Genomic DNA, 6,202 nt, shown 5'->3' on the forward strand with positions numbered 1-6,202 from the left:
TACGAGTATCTTTACATTTACCTTATAATTCATGGCTTTAAGGTAATTAGTATCACGGTAGTTTCTACATATAAAACTACAATACTATAATATTTTCCCTAATACATTAAACTTAGAACGTTTTTGATATAAAACGATAATGTAAAACTATATTTTGATAATGATAGTAACTTTGGGAAAAATGCTCTTTAAACTCAAAACGTTCGGGTCTTGGTAGAAGACTCCTTTTAGTAGAGAAACTTATTCCTTTAAACACAAAACAGTCGGGTCTTGGTAGAAGACTGCTTTTAGTAGAGGAACTCATTCTTTTAAACCTGAAACATTCGGGTCTTGGTAGAAGACTACTTTTAGTAGAAAATATAGGATTTTCTGGAAGGAATTCAAATACTCTACAAACTTTTATCACTATCATCTAATGAGATTATTTTAAGGAAAAACATGTATTTATATCAATGTCATTAAAATACTTATGAACTCACCAGCATTAAAATGCTGATACTCTCTTTCAAAATAACTTGTATTCTCAGGTCGTCAGTAGACAGATACACTCCGGGAGCTTTTGCGAAGTCAGCCTTGTACCAAGCTGCATGTTATGTTATTCTCTATATCTACTTTTGATGTTGTTGCTAAATGTAACTTATGTAAAAACTTATACTATTAATGCAATGGTTGTTGTACTTTGATTACTATACTGCATGTGTTGTGATACTTGACATGACGTCCTCCACCCCAGAACATTTCCGCCGTTCCGGTTTTGGGGTGTGACACTTTTAGTAGTACTCGGTCCACAACCTTGAATTCCAAGGGTTTCCGTCTTTTATCCGCATAACTCTTTTGTCTGTCTCTTGAAGCCTTAAGTCGTTCTCGGATTTGAACAATCTTCTCTGTAGTTTCCCTTATGATTTCCGGTTAAGTAAGAGTGTTGTCGGGTACTTGACCTCTTGCTAGTTGTGTGTCACCCACTTCAGCCCAGCACAGAGGTGATCTGCACTTACGGCCGTAGAGGGCTTCGAATGGGGCAACCTTGATGCTAGTGTGATAGCTATTGTTGTACGAGAACTCGACCAATGGTAAATGGGTGTCCCAAGCCTTACCAAAATCGATCACACAAGCTCTTAGCATATCTTTTAAAGTTTGAATGGTTCTCTCACTCTGGCCGTCAGTCTGTGGGTGATAAGCGGTACTCATGTCTAACCTCGTTCCTAGAGATTTTTGTAGTGACTGCCAGAACCTCGAGGTGAATCTACTATCTCGGTCTGAGATAATGGATATTGGTACACCATGCAGTCGTAAAATCTCCCTGATGTATGTTCTGGTTAGCTTCTCCAGTTTATCCGTTTCTTTTATTGGTAGGAAGTGCGCGGATTTGGTTAACCTGTCGAGGATCACCCAGATGGTGTCAAGTCCGCTTCCCATCCTGGGTAACTTGGTTATGAAATCCATGGTTATCCGCTCCCACTTCCACTCGGGTATTTCCGGTTGTTGCAATACTCCCGAGGGCTTTTAGTACTCTACCTTGACTTTGGCGCAAGTCAAACATTTGCCTACATAGGTAGCAATTTCGGCTTTCATGTTTGGCCACCAATACAGTCTTATGGGCTTCATCCATGACAACATCTATAAATCCGCCAAACTTCGGCGTCCAGATCTGATTCACGAAGTAACGAACCCCGTCATCCTTGACTTCAAGGTTCTTATCCATTCCTCTTAAGGCTTCATTCGCCACATTTTCGAATTTCAAGGCTTCTATTTGAGATTCCTTAATTTGTACGGACAGGTCTGAATGGATCATCATTGTTAAGGATTTCACTCGGTGGCCCGAGTATTCCTTTCGGCTGAGGGCATCAGCTACTACATTAGCTTTCCCGGAATGATAACGAATTTCGCATTCGTAATCGTTTAGTAGTTCTACCCACCGTCTTTGTCTCATGTTGAGTTCCTTTTGATTGAGGATGTGTTGAAGGCTTTTATGATCAGTAAAGATTATACATTTCGTGTCGTAGAGATAGTGCCTCCAGATCTTTAGAGCGAAAACGACTGCTCCTAGTTCGAGATCGTGCGTGGTATAGTTGACCTCGTGCGTCTTGAGTTATCTCGAGGCGTATGCGATGACCTTCTCTCGTTGCTTTAAGACACATCCAAGTCGCTGGTTTGACGTATCGCAATAGACCACAAAGTCTTCTGTTCCTTATGGCAAAGATAATATAGGTGCGCTGCATAGGGCTCGCTTTAGTGTTTGGAGTGCAACGTCTTATTTTTCTCCCCAGCTGAAGGTTACCCCCTTCTGAGTCAGGGTGGTAAGTGGCTTAGCAATCTTCGAGAAGTTTTGTATGAACCTCTGGTAATACCCGGCGAGGCCCAAGAATTGTCAGATTTCCGTTGGAGTCCTTGGAGTTGTCCAGTTCTCGATTGCCTTGATTTTGGAAGGGTCCACGTGTATCCCCTCCTTGCTGACCACGTGGCCTATGAAATCCACTTTCCGAATCCAAAATTCGCACTTTGAGAATTTTGTGTATAGCTTTTATGTCCTTAATGTTTCCAAGACCTGTCGGAGGTGTTGGCTATGTTCCTCATTGCTCCTTGAATAGATGCGTATATCATCTATGAACACGATGACAAATTTATCCAGGAAAGGACGACATACTCGGTTCATCAAGTCCATGAACACCGCCGGTGCATTTGTCAATCCAAAGGGCATCACTACAAACTCGTAATGACCATAGCGAGTTCAGAATGCCGTTTTCGGGATGTCTCCTTCCAGGACTCGCAGCTGGTGATACCCAGATCTTAAATCGATCTTTGAGAAGTAGCTCGCTCATTGTATTTGGTCGAATAGATCGTCTATGCATGGTAAGGGATATCGGTTCTTGATCGTGAGTTTGTTCAGTTCTCGGTAATCGATGCACAAGCGAAAAGATCCGTCCTTCTTCTTTACGAACAGAACCGGTGCTCCCCAAGGTGAGAAGCTCGGTCTGATGAATCCTTTTCTTAGAAGCTCGTTCAGCTGGCTGGATAATTCCTGCATTTCAGCCGGTGCTAGACGGTACGGCGATTTTGCTACTGGGGTAGCTCCGGGAATCAAGTCGATCCTGAACTCCATTTGACGTTCTGGTGAGACTCCTAGAAGATCTTCTGGGAAAATGTCGGGGGAATTGCAGACTTTCGAAATGTCTTTCACTTCTCGTGTCTTGTCTACCACGTGGGCTAGGAAGGCATGATATTCTTTGCGAAGGTATTTTCGGGCTTTGACGCAAGAGATGATTTGTAAATTGGTATCGGGTTTGTCGCCATAAATGACAAGAGTTTTGCCACTCGGCATATTTAGGCGAACAGCCCTTTCGTGACATAGAATATCAGCATGGTGAAGGCTTAACCAGTCCATACCGATGATGACATCAAAAATTCTTATGGTGATCGGCATTAGATCGATTTGGAAAAAGTGTTCATTTGGAGCTAGTGTGCAGCCTACATACAGATCGTTTGTGGTTTCTGTTTTACCGTTTTCCATTTCTACTGTAATGTCTAATTGAGTGCCTGGGGTTTTTGATTAAGTAAGTGTTTGAATTTATGACTCACGAAACTTCTCTCCGCACCACAGTCAAAGAGTATGCATGCATAAATGTTGTTGAGGAGAAACGTACCCGTAACCACTGTGGGATCGGCTATTGCCTCGTTCTGCCCTATTGCCAATACTCTTCCTACACCGCCATCATTCTTTGCCTTAGGGCAATCTCTCTTGTAGTGCCCAGTTTCCCCATACCCATAACATGCCTGGCTCACTCCAGTACCAGGAACTTAGGTTATTGGTCGCGCCGGTGCCTTACAGAAACGGGCAGTGTGCCCTTTCCTGTCGTAGTTTTTACAGTGCATCTCCCGACAATTACCGTTGTGATGGTAATTGCATTTGTTGCACTTTGGTAGGTTCCCAACATATTGTTTCGTCGGCGCAGGGGTAACAGGAACAGTAGTGGGGGCAGTAGCGGCATGGACCGCCACTATTTGTTTCTTTGAAGGTTCTTGCGAAGTTTGTCCTTTCCTCTTGTTCCAAAACTTCTTCTTCTTGTTGTTGTTGGCATTGCTATTATTGTTGTTGCTTCCTTTGGTTGGTTCCGGGACAACGGTCGTGACACCTTGGCAGACCCCATGATCAACGAGGGATTGTGCCAGTTCTTTGGCATTGTCGAAGGTCGTGGGTTTGGAAGCTAGCACACTTCCTCGAAGTTGGGGCGATAGCCCCCAGATATACCTTTCCACCTTTTGGCTTTCCAGAGCCATTATTCCTTGGCAAAGTATTGTCAGGTGACTGAACCTATTTGTATAGCTTGTGATGTCCAAGCCTACCATAGTAAGGCCCCAAAGCTCCTGCTCGAGCTTCTGAATCTCGCTCCTTGGGCAGTACTCTCGCAGTAGCATCTGTTTCAGGTTCTCCCAACCCATGGAGTTTTCCACCACCAGAGTTAGTGACTTGACGCGGCCATTCCACCACGTTAGGGCTCGTTCGGAGAAAGTACATGCGGCAAATTTTACCTTGCTCTCTTCGGGGAATGAGCATATCTCAAACACGGCTTCCGTTTTCTCTATCCATTGGGATAGGGCCATTACTCCCCCAGTTCCATTAAAGGGGATGAGTTTGCTGTTGGAGAAGTCCTTATAAGTACATTCCCCGGAACGACCCTGGTTTTGGCCATTAGTAGAGATATTTATTCCTCCTCCCGATCCGTTGTTACTCATTTGTGCCATTGCTGCGGTTACGAAAGTTGTTACAGCAGCCTGAAAGGTAGCAGCATCCATCGATAGAGGGGGTGGTGGAGGTGGTGTTGGTGCTCCGTTTGTATTGGAGCGTCGGGGATTCCTCCTTGGTGGCATGATTCTGCCACAAGTTAAGAGACGAATTCTTGATAAGCCATTAGAAATGATTATGGAAAGTGTTAGTATTATAAGTTTTGGTTCTGAATATTTATGGGTTTTGCATGTTAATGGAAACTTTCAAAAAAAAAAATAATAAGTGTATGATTTTAAGAACTTAATGGAATACTCAAGGAAATAATAAATGCGTGTCAATTTCATTGACATTAGTATATGATACAACGATCAGGAAAATTTGACCTTATATAGGCCTAGGGTACATCAATGAAAATGGGAAAATTTGACCGCATTCCGACCCCCGAACTGTGTTCTCACAATCCGTCGGGTTTACACCATAAAGGAAAGAGTAGCACCAACGTTTATTTGATAGGTATATACATAGCGCTAGAAGTACGCGCTCTATTCCGAGCGGGTAACACGCTGCAGACCATGGTATGTGGAAGTCTGAGATCGGGCTACTTGACGTTCAGCCTCGATGATTCGCCTCTCCATTTTACGGCTTGGCTTCTACAAAACTCCCTCACTTCGGCTCTAGTAGCAGTGATGTCCTTATGCAGGGAAAAGGTGTGCTCTATTGTTCGCTCATGCTCTTCGTCCGGACGACGAAGGCGTACCGCAGTGACGGCAGTGGTGGCTCCAATGTCCAAGAGTTGGTTGGCATTCGCCCTTGCTTGCTCGCCTTGGTTGGCGATGCAACGAACCATGACATGGAGTGCCTTGTCAGCCGCACCTCCGTTGCTGAGGTTATAAAAATCTCGCTCCATGCCGTATGGTGGTTGTTGTCCTTGTTCCTTGCTCCATCGTTTCAGGTCCAAAGCCCAGCGGGGCGTCGGGCCCTGAAAGTTCCGTCGGGGAATTGCTGCTTCTCGGGGAGGGTTGCAGACCTCCGGCTCCGAGTCTGTGCTCCGACCATCTCCTTTCTCTTCTGAATCTTCGTCTGGGTCTTCCTCAGGATCCTCTTCGGATTCCTCTTATGGTTCTTCCTCAATCCAACCTCCATTTCCCTAGTTGGGGTAGTAGGGATCCCCGGGAATGTGAAAACCTGCCATTTCGTCTGATCGAGAATAGGGGCAAGAGAATTATATAAAACTCGCGAGTAAGAAGGATTTTTTTTTATAAGGATAATTTTATTTGACGATTTCTATTTCTAATTAAACACCGAGGTTCGCATGATTAACAGTTCTTTTAGTTTTTACAAAATACTCCTATAGTATTTCAAATTTGTAAGTTTGATCCTAGTATTTCATTCGGTAAGTTTTTTGACTTGTTTCTTACTACGACCATTCCCCAACATATGTTGGTCATATCTAGGATAAATATAGTTGATCAGGCTATA

The sequence above is a fragment of the Lactuca virosa genome, chromosome 9 (assembly GCF_052849685.1).
Source record: "Lactuca virosa cultivar CGN04683 chromosome 9, Lactuca_virosa_CGN04683_v6, whole genome shotgun sequence".
Classification (NCBI taxonomy): Eukaryota; Viridiplantae; Streptophyta; class Magnoliopsida; order Asterales; family Asteraceae; genus Lactuca; species Lactuca virosa.